Source organism: Glandiceps talaboti, chromosome 6 (genome assembly GCF_964340395.1).
Source record: "Glandiceps talaboti chromosome 6, keGlaTala1.1, whole genome shotgun sequence".
NCBI classification, from domain to species: Eukaryota; Metazoa; Hemichordata; class Enteropneusta; family Spengelidae; genus Glandiceps; species Glandiceps talaboti.
This window is the reverse complement of record NC_135554.1, coordinates 8188081-8211741: the sequence shown is the minus strand read 5'-3', so window position 1 is coordinate 8211741 and position 23661 is coordinate 8188081.

Below are 23661 nucleotides of genomic sequence, written 5' to 3'. Positions count from 1 at the left end.
AAAATTGTGATCAATCCCACTGATCGTGATACATTGTTTTATAATATTCGCAAGCTAAGACGAAATGTCCAGTAAAGTAACATAAATGGAATCTTTGTAAAGACGACGGAAGAAGTAACTGTTGTATTTCATGTTTTGATTGCGTAGCTTAAAAACCACATTAATGAACTTGTTTTAGTGATAAAAATGGGCCTAGCTCCACATTCATGATTTATCACCTTTATAAGCTCTAATGCTATGTATATGGGATATACTCATGTCAGGTCAACCTTCACTCTGAAAGATAACTTTACAAAACCGTGATTTAAAGTTGGTCAGTGTCCGAATGGCCGAGTGATTGTTAGTTTTATGTTGTTCTTTTTTTGTAATTTTCTGAAAAAGATGTGTTTATCCACAGACAAGTAAGAAATACCTGTCTGTCGTTTATCAAAAGCCCTCAGCTGATAACATTTTCCAATAATTTTCTTCATCTTCTCTCTTAAATATCACAAATTGTTTTTCGTGAAGACAGATAATGACGAAAAGAACATTATTTTGCCACTGTAATGACTCTCATTAAACTTACCTGTTATATTTACTGTAATCACACACGTGCCGATGTTGCCAGACGTGTCTACAGCTGTGTACTGTACAACTGATATACCAATGTTAAAGTCATCTCCAGGGTCATGGGATCCAGTCACAGTCACATATCCTGCATTATCTGTTGCATTAGGTACTGCCCAGGTCATTGTAGCTGTTGGCATTCCTTTGTCTGTTGTAGAATCTATGGCAGCTGGACAGGTAATGACTGGCTCTTCGGTGTCTATAAATATTTACAGTATTAATCATATCAATACCACACACACACACACACACACACACACACACACACACACACACACACACACATATATATATATATATATATATATATATATATATATATATATATATGAGCCGTCAGATGACAAAAGGGACCTTAAGGGTCAAATTTTCAATTTTGAGTTTTCACTGGATTTAGATACTTGACCATCTCAGCTTTCATATGAGTGGTGCCATACACCAAGGTCAGGGTTAATTTATGGAGATATACTCATTTGAATATTTGCATGAATTAGTGTTAATTTGCATATATGCACATATGAATAGCATTAATGAACACCAGTAGTATCATGTTGAATGACTGGAATTGTGTATGCATGTACATTAAATTAGCCAAGAAACACAAAGAACAGTTGCTAAGCATATGTTTGAAGTATTGGCACGACAACCAAAAGGTGGTTGTTGCCATGGCAACCGATCTTTTAGGGATTCTTACCAATGATATAATACCATACTACACTATTGTAGTGGTGAGTCAGTTTGAAAACAATAACACATTCAAATAATATATACATTAACTTTATTATTTGACATGTTGTGATTCACAAACATACATATGATTACAAGTTGACTTGTTGCCATGGTTATGTCCTTTGCAATATTACCTAATTCTAACCACTGGACTAGGTTATATACTTTCTACTGTAGTGTAGATAAAAACTTATCAAACGTCAGCATTCAGATATAGTATCAAGTATCAATGACTGGCCTTCTGGTAAGATAAACCTAATGTTACCATAGCAACACTTTTTTGTTGCCATGACAACAGAATATGTACACTTTGTGCTGATGTTGGATACCTATATGTGATTTTTAACTCTCTACATTGGCTGGCGGGGGGGGGGGTTAAGAATGTGAAACTGGTAAATGAAAATAGCAACTACCATAAAACTTCATTCATATTATATAATCAAGCATAACCATGTATATTTATATTTAAGACAAACACATGTTTTCAAAGATATGCTAATATTAGTCACATTATCTTATTAAATATTCAGAATGGTCACCAGAGTAAGAAGTCATATTTTTTTATTCCTTCACTAAACTACTAAGTATGTACATTGCACACCCTGGTGTTTGGTGTTGATAATCTCAAAGTCTCAGTGTGACTCCAACAATATAATGTCTACTATCAAGGTTGATGTAGTAACTTGGGAACCAATATCTACTATCAAGGTTGATGTAGTAACTTGGGAACCAATATCTACTATCAAGGTTGATGTAGTAACTTGGGAACCAATGTCTACTATCAGGGTTGATGTAGTAACTTGGGAACCAATGTCTACTATCAGGGTTGATGTAGTAACTTGGGAACCAATATCTACTATCAAGGTTGATGTAGTAACTTGGGAACCAAGTTGTATAGTATATAATATCACAAATATACTATAATGTTAATCAATATGGATTAAAAATAACACCTGACATTATAAATAATTTTAAAACTGTCCAATTGTTGTTCAAAATTCTGTTGTGCTAGTATTAGTAAATTCTAACTTAAATTATCTGTTGATATCATTACGGATTTCTTCCGATAACTTTGGGAGAATGAACGTTGTTTGCATCTCTAGAACTGCTTGTCTACTGAAGGAAAAATAACTAAAAATGAATATCAAATAACATGATATGTAATACTCCAGCTATAATTCTTGATTACAATAAAGTTTTATCAAATTATGGAATTCAACACAAACTTTCTTGTATTCAATTTTGTCAGCAATGCCCAAAAAGTAGTGCAACTAGCTCTTACAACAGTTCATTCAGTGTTCAATATGTAAGACTGCATTATCACAGTCATAAATATTGGCAACAAGCACAGATAAGCAAGTTAAATAAAGACTCCAAAATACACTGGCTGCTTAACAAAGATATCCTGTCAACAGTTACATATTGCCTTTCTACACTTCAAAGTGATGTGATTCAATTACTGTATGTTAATCCTGCAAATCACAAACCAAATATACTAGTACTGCTGAAGTATAATATTGTGCATCTTTTCTCTCATTAAAGTTCACAAGTCCATCTTGTTTCCATTGTTTGTAAATGTCACATTAAAAAAAAAAAAAAGTTTCAATTCGACTAAAATGTTTCAAATTACTGTTGTATCCTGTCTTCATCATTTTGAACCGTACAGCTATATGATGAACCAAAGCTGCAGTATACATGCTGATATTGATAACTGCAATGGCCAAAACAAAGACTGCCATTGGATAAATGGAGAGCAATGACTGGACTTCACAACACGATTCAATTCAATATTCAATATTACAATTATTATCATATACTTTATGAGTAACACATGAATTATCTGATATACTATACGAGTAACATTAATTAATTGATACTCATACATTAGCTAGAGATGCTTCAAATTCACCAGTACTACATACATACTAACATTTCCTTTTACATGGAGGGACATCATGTCTGGAGAAATAGGACAGCGTTTATGTTGGTCTGGGGCACACTATGTCTCTATTTACTGGCGCAACATGCTCTCTGATGGTTTTATACAGGTAAGTTTGACGTTCACGTGTCATTCCAGCTGGTTGGATCACTGGTGGTAGTTCCTGTCTGCAGAACCGAGTATCTGGCTGTCGAAGTACTTTGAACTCCTTCTCTGTTGAGGTGAGTGATTCACGCACAAACACGCTACCTGGGTGATCATATGTAAAGTGGAAATGGTGGTATTTCCTTACCCCAGGAACAGGTTTGAAGAAGCGATGCAGGTATGTAATCCAATCCCGCCACTCATAGTGTGGATGACCAGTAGTACTGTTCTTAAACAATTGGGCAATGTTTGGACTGCAAGACTGATTGACTGTGGATGCTAGCTCCTGTACAGTATCAATATTGGACCTCTATATTTCTGTTTTATAAGACCAAAGAAACCATCAACAGTGCATCTGGTGTGTCCACTCATCATGAAATTTAATTGAATTGAGTTGTGAAGTCCTGTCATCACTCTCCAGGCTAAGTATGCAATGACAGTCTTATTTTTGTTCTGACCACTGCAGTTATCAGCATGCATAGAGCAGCTTTGTTCTCCAAAGCTGTACTGTTCAAAGTAATGGTGAAGACAGGATACAACAGTGTTAGGACCATGACTTTTTGTGCCATTTTCACCTATGGTTTCCTGTTCACTGATTAGATAATTAACTTGTCTTGGCACACCTTCACTACATATGCCAAATAACTGAACTTTCAATGGTGTTTTAAAAAACATTGGCCCAACCTGCCTTACTCTATGAGGGAGAAAGACATTTTGGGCAAAATCAAAAGTGTAATGAACTGACTACATGGTTCAATTGGCAAATCATACTCAATTGGTAAATCATAATCGATCAGTTCTTCTTTAGCTGCATTGATACATTCTCTATAGTATGCTCTGCCTGATTTAGCTTCATTGATGTGTGTTGTCAGGTCACAGCATGCATTCAACTTTTCTTCTTCAGTACGTGCATTGAACACTTTTTCTCGAAAGTCCTCAGATCTCTGACAAACATCAGATTTTGGATTTGCGAATTGCACATGAGGACAAATCTGATGCCATACAAGTCGAAAGCTGTCATATCCAAATGGTCTCAGCTGGGCTTCATCACAAGCTGTACAGTACAGGCCATGCATTGTTTTATAATTTTCAGATGCTGGTAAATGCACTGGTGGTTTGTTATCTGTACCTCTTGGGGCTGCTGGCTGTGGAAGTCCATGGTCTTCAGCATACCGAAGAATAAATTCAACACAGTGTTTAACTTGTTCGTATGTTAAGGCATGCTTTGGATGTTTACCAGTGTTTCCATGAATGCGTGGGACTGGACCATTTTGTCTCATATGTGCTTTTATGGTTTTCAAATACTTCAAAGTAATGTTGTGTAAAAATAAAAATGCTTCCTTACAAACTTCCCTGTCATCGTATGCATACTTGTGTCTTATTCTTTTCTTGGCTGCATCTGGGTCGTCATCACATGACTTTGGATCAAACCCAAGAACAAGTAGTTTACCCATTATCATGGCATCTTTCACTTCACGGTTGCAATCAAGTATTGAAAGTCTAATTGCAGTTATTTCATCAACGTCAAAGTTTTTGAGACAGTTAGCACTGCAACAACCATTTCTGACAAAGTTTTCAACTTCCTTACGATCGCAAGTACTACTGGAATTTAGATCTGACTCGTTTTCACCACCACTAATTGATCTTTCATTTGACAATTGTTCTGTGAGACGTGATGCCGCATGTGACGAAAATTCATCAATATCGATATTAAGCTCGTCGTGGATATCATCTGAATCAGGACAATCGTCAACTTCGTCATCACCAACAACATGCATACCTGAGATACTGTTTCCGTTGATATTGACATCAGCGGAGGATTCAGTTGACGGCGACGCTGGTACTTCATACTCGTGTTGGCTGCTCGAAAATTCTTGACTGAGATCTTCATCTGGGAAGTAGATTTCTCGCTCCGGTCGCTCACAACTCATGTCTACTATGGATATGTCTAAATTATAGGAGAGTTAAAGGCACAATACTTATATTTCAGTTGTAATGTATGTCCGCTGCATCCGAATTCGAAGTAAACAAGGTTGACCTCAATTTCATGAACAGCTAAGTGACCTCAGAAAATCTACTTCCCGGGTCAAGTGACCTCGATCGCGATGAGTGTACATCGCGCTGGTGACACGACAATATAACGTAATACGAGAGCATTCAAGACTAGAAATGTGTAGGATATCATCATTTCAACTAAGATTGTACCATATTTATTATTATTACTATCTAGTAATACCAGCTTTCAAAGACCGACAATCTGAAATGAAGTGACATGTGACACAGGCCTGTCGTATGTAAAAGTAAATCAACGCCGCTTGTTGAAATACTAACCCCGTCGCACAACCTTTGTTCATGTATTTAATCTTTAAAAACTTCGGGTAAAATCCGCAGGAAAATTCATTTTGGCTATTTAACTACTGTATTTACATCGTATAGAACGTGAGTGGTAGTTCTATAACTTAGTATAAGTATAATAACAGTATAAGTACACAGTCATGAATGAGTGAAAGATTCGTTTGTCACTGCGACTCTGCAGATTTACAGTGGACGCGTACCACGTATAAATCGAACGATTACTCGATTTCTATTGGATGGCGTTAAGGTCCCTTTTGTCATCTGACGGCTCATATACAGAATATAAAATACAACCAATAAAAATACATCTACAATGACTAAAAGAAACAACTTGACACAAAAACATTATAATCGTTCCGAAATGTGACACTTTAAATGTTTTTAAATACATTAATATTTTCAGTCTTTCTTATTAAAGTCGGAAGTTCATTCCATAATTTGATTGTCTCATAAGAAAAAGAGTGAGTGAAGCGTTGATAGTTGGGAGTAGGTAGAACGAAAAGGTCATTTGTCCGAAAGTCCGAATTTCTTTTGGTAAGAAGATCGGAAAGGTAGGGAGGTACCATGTTATGGTTAGTTTTAAAGATCAGTAAATATTTATTAAAAAGGAACCTTTTACCTAATAAAGGTAAAATATATATTTTTTAAAAAAGATCAATACTACTAGTGTTTTGCAATTGCATTTCTCTAGTACTGATGCACACTGGATACACTGACTTACGGGCAATGTATATAAAACACACACACACACACACACACACACACACACACACACACACACACACACACACACACACACACACACACACACGTTCATTTGATAATCTCCATTTACGGAGAATAACTTTCTTACAAACTGAAGTTTTCTTGTTTGGAGACGCTCATCATCAGACGTAATTTCACCATGATCGCATGCTATATTGTATCTGGCAGAATGAGGTAGAACGCCCGCAACGACGAATCTGCGTGTGCCTAATATGCAATCATTTGAGAGGTATGATTATGCTGTCCACATCCATCCGTTTTCCATGCACTCTTCAAATGTTGTAAGCCATACTGATCAAAGCATTACTTACCGATCACTTGTACTGTGAAATTACACGTAGCTTTATTCAAGGAGTTGTCGGTTACTGTATATAGCACAGTCGTCATTCCAATTGCAAATGAACTGTCTGACTCGGCTGATGATGTGAAGTTGAAGGATCCTGAATTATCGGAGGCATCTGGGGCAATCAATGTAACCATTGCGACGGGTTGTCCTGGATCAGTGGTCGTTACGATGTCTGCCGGGCACTGTATTATGGGAAGTTCATTGTCTACAAAAGAAAAAAACAAACCACAACATAGACGCCTAGACAGAGCAAGGCAAAAATGGTATATCAAGCAACAAAATATCTAAATGTTGGTGGACAATATAAAGTGATGTTATAGGATTGAAGTTTGATATCATCATGCCATGCCAGTGACAACAGACCACATCACATCACATCACATCACATCACATCACACCAACACAACACAACACAACACAACACAACACATCATTTGTGATAAATGAGTACATACCAATAATTAGGCCCTCTGTAGCCTTGCTATTCATACATTTTAATTTAGTCCAAATGTAGTAACTTTGATGATTAGTGGACTTGTTGATTCAATTTGATTACCTATAGAATGACCATATTATCGACATAGAGATATTCGATAACATTAAAAATGCTCCTTTTCATTGCAAAAGTCACAACAAACCATGCTTATTCATGACATTGTTCAACAGCATAACCAAATATTATGAAGGTGAAGCATAACGATAATACACGTCATTACGTATATAGTATCGAAGTGAAGCATACATTGTGTACATAGATAGTTACAATTAAGTTGCATAATTAAAGAAGTCGTCTTTGTAGTGATCAAGAGCATTTCTGCACTAGCGACGACTCTATGGATACAGTAGATACATAAGAGGCGTGAACGCTATGACACACTTACCTTGAACTTCAAATGTAAAGTTGCACGAAGCAGTGTTGCCATTTTCATCAACTGCTGTGTACGAAATAACGTTTGAACCTATTTCTAATTCGGTGTAACGTGCATGAGAACTTGTCAGATGAAAGTTTCCAGAATTGTCCGTCACACTCGGTTCCAAACGAGTCACGTTTGCTGTTGATTTACCGGGATCTGTTGATATGACAGTGTCACTTGGGCAGGATATGGATGGTGCCTCCATGTCTATGAATAGAATAATGGTATTAAACACTAGTCAATGAATTTCACGGCGGTTGTTTAGGAAAACACTGTGAGATAAATCAGTAATACAAGTTATCAAAACACTGTACTTATAATCTGTACCCACGTTAGGCGTAACCAATGTGATTGATATGCAGAAATGAGCACCTCAGCCTATCATAAATCAGGTAAATAAATCTCGTACACCAAACTTTCAGCGAAATATATACCATACCTGTCAGCGCTAAGAACCCGAATAGGAAATAATAGACAGGAAGTAAGACACCAAGTTTAGTGATATTTCGCTACATTGTAACAAATATACAACGGCATGTTGACTTGTATGAAGTAGGTCAACGTGACAAACTAGTAGCCCAGTGATGCACCTAGCCATATGTAACTTTAAACATGAAGACAGTACAGAAACATCGACTTGGTCACAGTAGCAGAAATTAAAAAGAAAGTGGCGAAAAGATTCCAGGAACACACTCACACAAAAGAATACCACTATGGGTGTAATAATATTATTACAATGTAGGTCAACAACCTTTCAAAACAAGGTCAGGTATGTGTTAGGAAGTAACATTTTTCTTTCTTATTGGGTCGTCGGGAATTAAATTATCGGTGTCGGTCAACAAAGAGGTTATGAGATTTAAATTTAGACAACACAACACTACGGCCCTGCGGGGTTCTATTTGTCCTCTACTCCGCGAAGCAATTCGGCAACACGTAACTGAGACAGCCAATGGTTTGTCTATTTCGTGGTCTCTTTTTTTTTAAAGAAATTGTTGCGATGTATGCAGCGATCAATAATTATTAGTTAATAGGAAACGATATATGAGAAACGCTTAGCGGATTGTCTCTTGGGTACAGGATAGATAACGTCCGAGCTGCTAGGCCAATATGACATCTGAGGACGGTATCTATCACATAGAATTCACAGCTGTCTTTTCTCATCTTTTCAAATTGTGTCGGTAGGTAAACGCATGAAAGCCTATTAGGGCCTATTAGGCACTTCACGCTTTATTCATCAATAAAGCAAGTGTGACGTATGCAGTTATGAAGTGTGTGAAGTCCCTAATTGACTTTCCAGTGTATGCGTACTTGAGTCGATTGTTTTAAAGTCTTGGAAACTAACTTCTCACTAAAATGTTTTAATGAAGTACTGGTAATTGTGACAAAGACGTTTTCCATTAGAGTCCTGTAGCTATGGCAACAATGTGTTTCACTAGAGTACTTTAACTGTTGCAGGTTTTCATTATAGTATTGTAACCGTGACAGAATAGTTTTTCAATGAAGTACTTGGAACTAGGGCAGAAGTGTTTTTCACTGATTCAAAGTACTTACAGAAAACAATGTCAATAGCATAGTACATGCAACTATGGCAGATTTTCACTAGAGTAGTGTAGCTGTGGCAAAAACGTGTGGCAGATGTGGTAGATGTCTTTTATGAAAGTACTTCAACTAGCAAAGCGTTTTACAGTGTCATACTGCAGAGGGAAATTTCAGTTACATAAAATTTTAACTTTGCATTGGCAAAAGTGCACAAGAAACAATTGCACTTCAGCTGTTGTCCAGTGAGGCCATGAATTGTGGCAATACTAGAAAGATTTTTGACGACCCAGTCGACGTTCTCGTTAGGGTGAACATGATTTTATTGTAAGAGAGATATGTGCATCCCGTGTATTATACTATCCTTATACTTCATATTTCAATTTCAACTTACCTGTTACATTTACACTAAACTGACATTTCTGCGTGTTGCCATCTGGGTCGACAGCTGTGTAGTTGACAACTGACATACCAATGTGAAAGTCATCTCCAGAGTCATGGGATCCGATCACATTCACATTTCCAGAATTGTCTGTTCCAGTAGGTGTTTTCCAGGTTACAGAAGCTGTTGGCAATCCTTGGTCGGATGTAGCAACTATGTCATCTGGACAGGCAATGACTGGTACTTCGGTGTCTATAACGATACGAATATATAATGTAATTTGTGGAAATCGGAATCGATCAATCAGAGAAACGGTAGTTTTTTTAGAAGCTCTCCTTTCATGAGAGGGTATAATGAAGGGTTCCATCTGCCTGTATGTGCGTGCATGTGCGCACACACAGCCATATCTCTAGACATGCAATTGTTGGTTGCTTTCTGATTGTCGCAATGACTATTCTAGAAACAAGGATATACAGATCAATAGAATGAAATATTGAAAACTAGAAGCCTGTTTTGTCATGTGTAGGAAAGGTATGATTGGCTTTTATCAACATTTTACCAGTCTATGTTGTTGACGAACTCTGCTCTAAAAACTTCATCGTTGACTCAGCACTTAAAATCAATTATAGCATATAACGGCCCATATACACTATAAACATAGAAACATCAAATAGTCTTATCATTAATTAGTAATCACTTTTGTCTACAGAATTTAATCTTTCTGTATACTTCTGTATTGCGAAAAGTTATATTAAGTCATTTGATATTCTACCTCATAGAGAAATCAAAACCGTGTTAATATTATTAGAAAATCAACATATTTTCCGGTCTAATTAACTTGTAAATATTCGTGTCCAAATTATTCTCAACCAATATACGCCCTGTAAACATATTGTGTTCTTACTGTAGCTCCTCGTTTAACTTGCCTGATATATTTACTATGAACTGACATGTCCCGATGTTGCCAGACGTATCTATAGCTGTATCTTTGTATCGGTATAGAGAACATAAGGCATTTAATTTGTTGAAATATTAATCTACCATGCTGAGAAATGATAGCTGTTAAAAAAGCCTTGCTAGGCATTATGAAAGTTAGATTTAAAAAAAATGTTAACATATTTGAAAACATTCTCCTGTCCGATGAGTGAGTTATTATTCCCCAAGTTCATGATTTTAATCGTCAGCAAACGAATCGTTGTTACCATATTATATGCCCACTGCAGTGACTGCATTAAACTTACCTGTTACATTTACTGTAAACTGACAGGTGCCGATGTTGCCAGACGTGTCTACAGCTGTGTAGATTACAACTGATATACCAATGCCAAACTCATCTCCAGGGTCATGGGATCCGGTCACGTTAACACTACCTGTATTATCAGTTGCATTAGGTACTCCCCAGGTTATAGAAGCTGTTGGCATTCCTTGGTCTGTTGTTGCATCTATGTCAGCTGGACAGGTGATGACCGGCTTGTCGGTATCTGGGAGTATTATAAAGAAGATAGGACATGTTATTTGTTGAAATATCAATCAATCAATCAATCATTCAGAGAAATGATAGCTGTTAGAAAACCCATTTCCGGGTATAATGAAAGAGTGATTTTTAAAAAAAAAGTTAATAAATTTGGTAAAATTCTCCAGTCCAATCAGTAAGTTTACTTTTCGATATCTTTGTATCGGTATAGAGAATATAAGGCATTTAATTTGTTGAAATATCAATCGACCATGCTGAGAAATGATTACTGTTAATAAACCCTGTCCAGGTATCATGAAGGTCTGATTTTTACAAATGTTAACATATTTGAAAACATTCTCCAGTCCAATGGTTAAGTTATTACTGTCCAAGTTCATGTATTTAATCGTCAGCAAACGTATAGTTCTTACCATATTGTGTTTTAACTGCAGTGACTGCTTTATTAAACTTACCTGTTACATTTACTGTAAACTGACAGGTACCGATGTTGCCAGACGTGTCTACAGCTGTGTACCTTACAACTGATATACCAATACCAAGGTCATCTCCAGGGTCATGGGATCCCGTAACGCTAACACTACCTGCATTATCAGTTGCATTAGGTACTCCCCAGGTTATAGAAGCTGTTGGCATTCCTTGGTCTGTTGTTGCATCTATGTCAGCTGGACATGTGACGACTGGCTTTTCGGTATCTGGGAGTATTATAGAGAACAAAGGACGTGTAATTTATTGAAATATCAATCGATCATTGTGAGAAACGATAGCTGTTACAAATCAACTTTCAGGGCATAATGAAAGAGTTTTTTAAAGTTAATATATTTGGTAACATTCTCTTGTCCAATAAGTAAGTTTACTTTTCGGTATCTTTGTATCGGTATAGAGAACATAAGGCATTTAATTTGTTGAAATATCAATCTACCATGCTGAGAAATGATAGCAGTTAAAAAGACTTTCAAGGCATCATGAAAGTTAGATTTAAAAAAAAAATGTTAACATATTTAAAAACATTCTCCTGTCCGATGAGTGAGTTATTATTCCCCAAGTTCATGAATTTAATCGTCAGCAAACGAATCGTTGTTACCATATTATATGCCCACTGCAGTGACTGCATTAAACTTACCTGTTAGATTTACTGCAAACTGACAGGTGCCGATGTTGCCAGACGTGTCTACAGCTGTGTAGATTACAACTGATATACCAATGCCAAAGTCATCGCCAGGGTCATGGGATCCGGTAACGCTAACACTACCTGTATTATCAGTTGCATGAGGTACTCCCCATGTTATAGAAGCTGTTGCCATTTCTTGGTCTGTTGTTGCATCTATGTCAGCTGGACAGGTGATGACTGGCTTTTCGGTATCTGGGAGTATTATAGAGAAGATAGGACATGTTATTTGTTGAAATATCAATCAATCATTCAGAGAAATGATAGCTGTTAGAAAACCCATTTCAGGGCATAATGAAGGAGTGATTTAAAAAAAAGTTAACATATTTGGTAACATTCTCCAGTCCAATCAGTAAGTTTACTTTTTCGATATATGTGTATTGGTACAGAGAACATAAGGCATTTAATTTGTTGAAATATCAATCGACCATGCTGCGAAATGATCACTGTTAATAAACCCTGTCCCAGGTATCATGAAGGTCTGATTTTTACAAATGTTAACATATTTGAAAACATTCTCCAGTCCAATGGTTAAGTTATTACTGTCCAAGTTCATGTATTTAATCGTCAGCAAACGTATAGTTCTTACCATATTGTGTTTTAACTGAAGTGACTGCTTTATTAAACTTACCTGTTACATTTACTGTAAACTGACAGGTACCGATGTTGCCAGACGTGTCTACAGCTGTGTACCTTACAACTGATATACCAATACCAAGGTCATCTCCAGGGTCATGGGATCCCGTAACGCTAACACTACCTGCATTATCAGTTGCATTAGGTACTCCCCAGGTTATAGAAGCTGTTGGCATTCCTTGGTCTGTTGTTGCATCTATGTCAGCTGGACATGTGACGACTGGCTTTTCGGTATCTGGGAGTATTATAGAGAACAAAGGACGTGTAATTTATTGAAATATCAATCGATCATTGTGAGAAACGATAGCTGTTACAAATCAACTTTCAGGGCATAATGAAAGAGTTTTTTAAAGTTAATATATTTGGTAACATTCTCTTGTCCAATAAGTAAGTTTACTTTTCGGTATCTTTGTATCGGTATAGAGAACATAAGGCATTTAATTTGTTGAAATATCAATCTACCATGCTGAGAAATGATAGCTGTTAAAAAGACTTTCAAGGCATCATGAAAGTTAGATTTTAAAAAAAAATGTTAACATATTTAAAAACATTCCCCTGTCCGATGAGTGAGTTATTATTCCCCAAGTTCATGAATTTAATCGTCAGCAAACGAATCGTTGTTACCATATTATATGCCCACTGCAGTGACTGCATTAAACTTACCTGTTAGATTTACTGCAAACTGACAGGTGCCGATGTTGCCAGACGTGTCTACAGCTGTGTAGATTACAACTGATATACCAATGCCAAAGTCATCGCCAGGGTCATGGGATCCGGTAACGCTAACACTACCTGTATTATCAGTTGCATGAGGTACTCCCCATGTTATAGAAGCTGTTGCCATTTCTTGGTCTGTTGTTGCATCTATGTCAGCTGGACAGGTGATGACTGGCTTTTCGGTATCTGGGAGTATTATAGAGAAGATAGGACATGTTATTTGTTGAAATATCAATCAATCATTCAGAGAAATGATAGCTGTTAGAAAACCCATTTCAGGGCATAATGAAGGAGTGATTTAAAAAAAAGTTAACATATTTGGTAACATTCTCCAGTCCAATCAGTAAGTTTACTTTTTCGATATATGTGTATTGGTACAGAGAACATAAGGCATTTAATTTGTTGAAATATCAATCGACCATGCTGCGAAATGATCACTGTTAATAAACCCTGTCCCAGGTATCATGAAGGTCTGATTTTTACAAATGTTAACATATTTGAAAACATTCTCCAGTCCAATGGTTAAGTTATTACTGTCCAAGTTCATGTATTTAATCGTCAGCAAACGTATAGTTCTTACCATATTGTGTTTTAACTGAAGTGACTGCTTTATTAAACTTACCTGTTACATTTACTGTAAACTGACAGGTACCGATGTTGCCAGACGTGTCTACAGCTGTGTACCTTACAACTGATATACCAATACCAAGGTCATCTCCAGGGTCATGGGATCCCGTAACGCTAACACTACCTGCATTATCAGTTGCATTAGGTACTCCCCAGGTTATAGAAGCTGTTGGCATTCCTTGGTCTGTTGTTGCATCTATGTCAGCTGGACAGGTGATGACTGGCTCTTCGGTATCTGGGAGTATTATAGAGAACAAAGGACGTGTAATATAATGAAATATCAATCGATCATTGTGAGAAACGATAGCTGTTACAAAACAACTTTCGGGGCATAATGAAAGAGTTTTTTAAAGTTAATATATTTGGTAACATTCTCTTGTCCAATAAGTAAGTTTACTTTTCGGTATCTTTGTATCGGTATAGAGTACATAAGGCATTTAATTTGTTGAAATATCAATCTACCATGCTGAGAAATGATAACTGTTAAAAAGACTTTCATGGCATCATGAAAGTTAGATTTTTAAAAAAATGTTAACATATTTGAAAACATTCTCCTGTCCGATGAGTGAGTTATTATTCCCCAAGTTCATGAATTTAATCGTTAGCAAACGAATCGTTGTTACCATATTATATGCCCACTGCAGTGACTGCTTTATTTAACTTACCTGTTACATTTACTGTTAACTGGCAGGTGCCGATGTTGCCAGACGTGTCTACAGCTATGTAGATTACAACTGATATACCAATGTCTAAGTCATCTCCGGGGTCATGGGATCCAGTCACGTTAACACTACCTGCATTATCAGTTGCATTAGGTACTCCCCAGGTTATAGAAGCTGTTGGCATTCCTTGGTCTGTTGTTGCATCTATGTCAGCTGGACAGGTGATGACTGGCTTTTCGGTATCTGTGAGTATTATAGAAAACATATAATATGTAATTTATTAAAAAAGCTATCGACCATTCTGAGAAATCATACCCTTTCTGGGCATCATGAAGGGAGTGATTGAATAAAAAGTCAACATAATTTAAGCCATTGTCCTGTCCAATGATCATGAGTAAGTGTTATTATCCAAGTTCACACATTTAGTCAAAAGCAAACCTATGCTTTGTGCGCATATTGTCTTTCTTGCTGCAGTGACTCTCTTCACTTGCCTGTTATAGATACTGTGAATTGACAGGTCCGGATGTTGCCAGACGTGTCTGTAGCTGTGTAGTTTACAACTGTTATACCAATGCCAAAGTCATCTCCAGGGCCATGGGATCCGGTCACAGTCACATTTCCTGCATTGTCTGTCGCATAAGGTACTCCCCAGGTTATAGAAGCTGTTGGCATTCCTTGGTCTGGTGTAGCATCTATGTCAGTTGGGCAGGTAAAGACTGGTTCTTCAGTGTCTATAAATGTTTATAGTATAAATAATGTATATAGCATATATCAATATGTAGTTTAAGGAAAAACACATGCCTGCTTGTTCGCTCACACACATTTAGTTCTGTTCCTATTTGTTTAGACGGCGTCTTTCCAACTATACTTGTTTGTAACCATAGAACCCACTTACTACGGTTACTTTGACAGACATGATAGTTTGCTTTTGGACTTTTGTACATTATAACCGACAGACCAATGTCAAAGTCATCTACAGGGTCGTGGGATCTTAGCCTATGGATACACATACTGATTTCCAGTACAATACTATATTAAAGTAATCTTCATAATACATAACTCGCACCCCTGTTATCAATGCAACCATTGTAATCACAATATGCTGCTGTTATACCACACCAATGAGCTGTTGAACAGGATGGGCGAATTCTATCAGGGTTGCACCGTGCTGGATTACCATCTGACAGGGGATAATTTGGTCCACAGAGCTGGTCATCTCCCCATTTATCGAGAAATGGTACGTTTACTTAATAGAACCAAAATGTGCACGATTTGATATAAATCATATAGAAACAAGTTTTATTTTGCGAACAGTTACTTATCACACAGTAGACGCTTTGCAATACTCATGTATAGAAATCTAAAAAGCAGGGTTTTGTCTTAGACTAGATGGTAGGTGGCACAGTTGCTAGGGTGCCTATAATCTAGCATTTGATCAATGACTATCACTTTGACACTGTCACAAAAACGGACACAGCAGGGAATCTATGTCTCCATAATTCGAAGCTGAACATACAATATGTTTGGTACCCCGGCACGTCATTTGATAATTATAGTTGTCATTGGACTTTTATTTATCAGCCACTCATGGAGATACATTAAAACACACTGTATGTTTGGCGTTGGATCAGGCTGTATTTCTCTCACCTTTGTTTTAATTTCATATTGCCGTACAATAATGGAAACACTTGGTTATATTTGTTAATGACACGTACGTTACAAGAACTAGCGTTTCGGCCGCACACTGCTTTTATTGTCAAATTGTTTTTCTTCAGTTGTAACCACAAGTAAGAAATTGTTGTAAAAAACTCGCTTGGTCGCTTGCAGCTGTAAGCCTTAATAGCAGCTTGTGTATATTACTCCAGCCAGCACATGGAGCTGATTCTAAAATTGTCTCAACACACACGAAATTATATTTTGAATGAAAATATAACTTAATGAATGAATTAACAACGAAAGAGCTGGACGATATAATGTTTAACGCGTAGGTGTACTAGAAACCTCGCTGGTCACTGAACTTAGTAGAAACCAAACTGCGTACGGCTAACATTATGTAGGCTTGGTGTTTCACCCATGTGAGATGATATTTAATACACAACAACAGATAATTCTGCAAAATAACAATGACATATAGGTGCCGTGCCCAGTGAGGATGTAAAGGAGTAAAGTTGAAATATTGATTATCAGTTGAAATATAAACAATTGCAGTCATTGAAATCATCAATTCCATGTGCAATGTGTTCATTAGAAGTCTGGTTTACAGCACCCTGAATTTATAACAATACTTAGACCAAATAAAAAAAGTTGTTTGGTTCCGGTTACGCGACCCCACCTAGTTTTTCACGCCGACCCTAAACTTTTTTTTTACATATTGGAGAAAAAAAAAGAAAATCGCGAAAATTGTGAAGTCTCGCAAGAAATAGGAGATGCGGAAAGTGACATCAAGTGAAAAAGACAATATAAAACTGTTCTTCGAATCTGTAATGGATGTGCATCTCAGAAGAAATCAATAACACAGAAACCATATGAAAAACAAAAGAAAAACATAACTACCAGAACTAGACACTCGCATAATATGAAAAAAATAATTAAAAGAAATAAAATAAAAATCTACCTACCCCAGCTATTCTAAAATGGAATGTAATCGGAACCACACAAATTTCTTTACGCCTTATCAGTGTTCAATGTGATTGGGCAAATGGTTTTGCTTTGTTTATTGTGTATCTGTTATTGTTAGTCTAGAGTTGAAATATGTCTATCTTTGTGTCAAAAACGTAATGTCCCATGATCAATAAAACACGAATGCAAGCCTGCATCATTTTAGCTATAATATATAACCGACCATAACAAAAGCAACCAACTGAACGGTATAAAATTCAACACATACATGTACATGTACAAAACGTCAATGGCGGTAGCTATAAGAATTTGAAGCACGAAACCAATCTCGCTGTGTAGTATACAATCGAACAACTGAACTATTTAATATATAGTTTAATATAATACTAGAAAGTAACCTGTCTACTGCGCTTTTGATGAGACACCGTTTGCTGGTCGTACCAGCTAATGATATACCGCAACATTGCAGAAACAGGTTATCTAGAAAGCTCAATGATGATCACAATACATAGTAAACCCTACAATGTAATACTAGTAAGTAATTAGAAGTGATCATAACCAAATAACCGGACGCTATAAGGGTTAAAGTCAATCATGACCATGACGTAGAAATAAAAACGAAAGAAACGTACAAATACACACATGCCAAATGTGCTTTAAGATGCAAAATATTACTATGATCAATATGAATGGGTGATAATATGATAGGCAGGGAGGTGATAGATGTCGATATACGAAGACTTATAATCCAAGAACTCATGGATGTAGATAACTAGACAAATGCCAAGAGGCGTTATTACCATCACAGCAAGGAAATTCAGCGTATCAACCGCTACTGAGAAAAATATACGGTTGAGATTCGGTGAAAGTGGCGCTGTGTTACCCAAGAAATAAGTTCGTTGACCCTCTCGAAAACTGGATGAAGACGTCCGCTATCGCCAGTTATTGATGAGGAAGACTCATTCATTTCAGATCCCTCAGAAACTGTACGTATCAGTTTTCAAACACTGACGTGCGTGCTCATTGCAACCACCGGAGAAACCATTGGGTGTAAAATGGACATGGAGAAATATGTCGAAGCTGGCGGTGCTAGTTTAATTATACATTAGAGTTTAATTATTAGGGACCGGTCAGTTTCTCCGGCCGGGGGGTGGGGTGGATTTGTAGAGGGGGGGGGGGGGTCACCCTGTTTTTGAAATTGGCAGTGTGGTGGGGGGTGGGGGGGGGGGTCATGCCGTATTCAAAATTGTGGATGGGGGGGGGGGGGTCATTGTGTTTTGGATTGTGATGGAAGAAAAAAATCATTTTTCTACAATGGCATATAACCTTGTCTGAAATGTGGTACATGGAAATATTTTTTCTTATCCCTGTTTCTTATGTGAATTCTTTAATATTACTTATTAGTTCAAACATAACTATACATATACTATACTATACATACATATACATGTATTACCTAGCTGCCACACTAGTTACAGAACATGTCATGCAAATGCTTGGCTGTTTCACAATTAATACTTCACTTATATTGCACTTTTGGGGCAAAAGTGCACTTGAAGGTTTCGTAATGGTAATTTTCATAGATAGTTTATAAAAGAACTTAATCTAAATGTTCTATTATGTTTTTGCTAGTGGGGTTCTTTTTTTGTGACTTTAAGCCACCGATTAGCTTAGAAGTACACAGCTTATTAGCCATGCATAAGGCAAGTTGTACGCATTCGAGCAGTAAGTATGGACTTTATAAGATTGACGTTTTACGTCACGACATCTTGCGTCCAGGACTAGTCTAGTATGATTCAAGATGATCAGAGTCGCCATCAGTCGCTATTTGTTTGATATCCAAAGTTTCGTATGTATAATTCAGTTAATATCTTAGAATAACATTTTACGTCATTTAGCCAGAATGATTTGCGTTGTTCGGACTCCCTATAAATCACATTTTTAGCTGCATTTATCGGATTTCTACCAGTAATGTTTTTTGGAACCCCACATATTATCATAATATTGGCATTTTTCAGCCTCCCTAGAAATCCTATGTTTTGAGCTGCAGTTATCGGATTTCTACCAACAATGTTTCTGGAAACCTAACATAGCCATAAACATGATATATTATTAAAAAGCTTATATCGCAGACATCGACTTTTAAATTTGAGATGACATGTAATGAGTTGTCTTGTTAAATCGATGCTATGTTGTATTGTGTGTTTGTGTACTAGGTGGTAAGTTTACTCGTCCCTTTCAAGCGTTTTGTGTATATTGTTTCTATTTATTCTGTACAGTTGTGAGCTGTAAACTGCGTATCCTTTGACGACTAATTTAAATGAATAATAATAATAATAATATCCGTACAACAAGTTCATAGCCATGTGTATAATTGATCAATAGAGATGGCATACCCTGTATCTATATGTAATGAACTTGGCTATTTATTATCTTCCAATGTCCTATTCATATATGATATAATGATTTTTGAATATTAGAAGTGGGGTTTTAATATCAAGCTAGTTCAAACAAAATATACAGCAAAGCGCTTTTTAGTGAGTTTTTTTATGGGGAGATATTCCCACACCTAGTATTGGTGGGTTTTTGTTAGCTCAAACAATCTCTTAATTATTACCTACAATAAACGTTTACCACCTAGGTGCATTAAAAATTAAAATAAACGATCATTCGAATTTTTTTTATCAACATCATTACTTTCGCTCCAATTGCTACGTATACATATTGCATTTCTGTTTGCCCTCCGGCAATAGATGAAAAGCCTAACTGTGCACAGCTACATAGAATTTCAATTGGAAAGCTCATAATGTACTTTTCATAATGTTTTGTAAGACTAGAAGACATATTCAAAATGAAATAGATACATGTGAGTTACTTATTTATAATGTGCTTTCCTGATTGCATTTGAGACTCTGCAGGGGATACAATATATCATTTAAAAGATGAACTATTCATTGACGATTTGTATCTGAATATCTATATGGTTAATGTGATTTCTCAACTTTATAGTAATGTTCATATTTAACGAGTTCATTATATTGACTAAGCTAACCAAAAAATGAATCTGTGATAGGAATTGTCACGACGTTGCATCACTGTTCAAGTGACGGTCTTTATGTTTACGTAAGCTTTAGTAACCTTGTAAAGAAGGAAATCCGGCGCCCCTAAAACCTGTTCTACATGTAATCATCACACTGACTAACCAGATTTAAACTGAATGCCTCCCGTAAGGGAATCACTAATTATGCAAATAACTCATTAAATTAAAAAAACAATAGTAACAGGCTTTGTTTTTGGACAAGCCTGCTTTCTTAGGTTAATGTATGTAAGAGTGTATGATACTGCTTAATTACTGAATATCGTTCATTATTCAAAATACTCATTACAGGTAAAAGTTGTAGCAACAATCTTCATAGGACAGGTGCGTATTATTATGGTTGATATATGTATCATATTATACGAAATTTGAAGCTTGCATTTTTAAGATACAACCTAGTTACCTAAAATCATTAATTATGCAATTTTGTCAATAAAACTGTAAGCTATATCAAACGTTTTATAGGACATATCCGCTTTTATTTGTTATGGTTAACGTATGTACTAAATTGTATTGAAATTGAAGTATGCAGTCTTATTAAGATATAGTCTAATTACCGAATATCATTAATTTTGCAAATTATTCATTAACACTGTAAGGTACATCAACTAACATTATAGGACATACACAATTTGTTATGGTTAATGTATGTACTGAATTGTATTGAAATTGAAGTATGCAGTCGTGAGATATAGCCTAATTACCTAAAATCATTAATGATGCAAATTTTTCATTAAAACTGTAAGCTATATCAAAATGTTATAGGACATATCTGCTTTGTTATGGTTAACATATGTACTAAATTGTATTGAAATTGAAGTATGCAGTCTTAAGATATAGCCTAATTACCGAAAATCATTAATTATGCAAATTATTCATTAACACTGTAAGGTACATCAACAAACTTGATAGGACATATGTGTTTTCTTATGGTTAACGTATGTTCTAAATTATGTTGAATTTGAGGTATGCATTCTTAAGATATAGCCTAATTACCAAAAAATAATTAATTATGCAAATTATTCATTAACGCTGTAAGGTACATCAACAAATTTTATAGGACAAATGTATGTTGTTATGTTTAACGAATTTACTAAATTATATTGAAATTGAAGTATGCAGTCTTAAGATATTGCATAATTAGTTGATTTCATTAATATGCAAATTCCTCTAATTAAACATTAACAGATCTGGCTCAAAATCTAATCAGGTCTAGCCATTACCCTAAAGATTATATATTCCAAATTTCATTACAATTGAGCCATCCGATTTTTAGAAAATGATGACACAGACAGACAGACAGACAGACAGACACACACACAGACAGACATTCCCCTTTTAATACCTCCCGTACCCTTACGGGAGGTAAAAATGGCAATGAAGTGTGAACGAATGGGAACTGACTTATCCGTGTTCGTAACTCATTAACTTGCATCAAAAAACGAAAAATGTAGAAAGTTTGCTATTGTATGTGTTTCTAAACACACGGATAAAGAACAGCACTGTAATCTCGCATGAACACTATCGTTAAGTTTATATTCCCTGAAGCGACTTACGCAGGCACAGTCTAGACATCACACGCCACTTTGAAATAAAACATCATCATCAAATGAAAAGTACTGCACTGAGACAATAATTTATTATGCAGTACTCTTTATTTTCTATCTTGCAAAATCCTTAAACACAAAGAACACATCATCTGATGATCATAACTATGGGTCCAAGGAAGAATACATCTACCCAGAATAGCATACTGACCATACTTATTACATGCTCCCCGGAATAAACAGCTATTTTGAAATAGATCCTAAATATGCTGACCACATCACCTTAGTAAATGAATCAAAGACTGAAGAATATAATATCAAAAACAGAGACGATAAATGGAAAAAAACTGCAAACTCTTGGGAAGCCTACTCGATACCGAAAAAGATGTCAACAGAAAAAAATACTGGTCATTGATGCTTATGAAACCTTCAACAGCAAAACGAACACTATCCCTATTAAAGTCAGAACCTTCAACATTAATGTGTGTTCCTATATAATACTATGGACATTGACCAAACAAACTAGAAAACACAATTGACACCTTTCAGCGCAAACAACTGACCGGAAACAACCTTGATGCAAATCATACGACAAGATCTAAATGGCATTTACATCAAACTAGACCTATCAAAACCTACGCAAACACTCAGTCAACTACTGGACATGATAAAGCCAGCTGGCGTTGCGTTGTGAACCTCGTTGTACAGTACTACGTTGGTGTGACGTCATACAATAATAATACATTATTGATGAAATTAATTAAAATACACTTGTAATGAATAAAATATTTTTGAAAAGTCAGTGAACAAAACGTTCTCAGAGAAAATTATACACAAAAAAACATTGTGATACACTGTAGTTCAAATGAAAATAAGAATCGAAGTGACAGAGTCCATATGTAAGCTTATGCTTCATTGATCATCTAGAGTGAGCGTACGGAAATTAAAATGTAACATCTTGTGTGAGAGTTTCAATTGAAAATGTAGACATGTAGGTGGAAATTTTTCTAATGTTGCCAATACAGACTACATTTCTTTTTATTTCGAAGGGTCCATGCATTACTAAGACATACATCCCTTAACATTTTACGTACTATAGCAGACTTGTTTTTAAGTCTTACATGTATAATCAATTTGTCATATATCAAAAGCGATATTCGCATGCGCACACTGGACGTGACACGACACTTTGAAACTAAAACATGGTCATAAATTATAGACGAAATTGATTAAAATTGTACGCTTCAGTGATCAATTAAAGTGAGAGCAATGAAATTAAAACATACGTAATGAGAATCTGGTAATGATAAGTGTGACATGCATGGTATATTGTCTATCATGCGTCATCGTGTAAGATATTCAAATAGAAAACGTAGAGATGTATCAGTATGGTATGTAAAG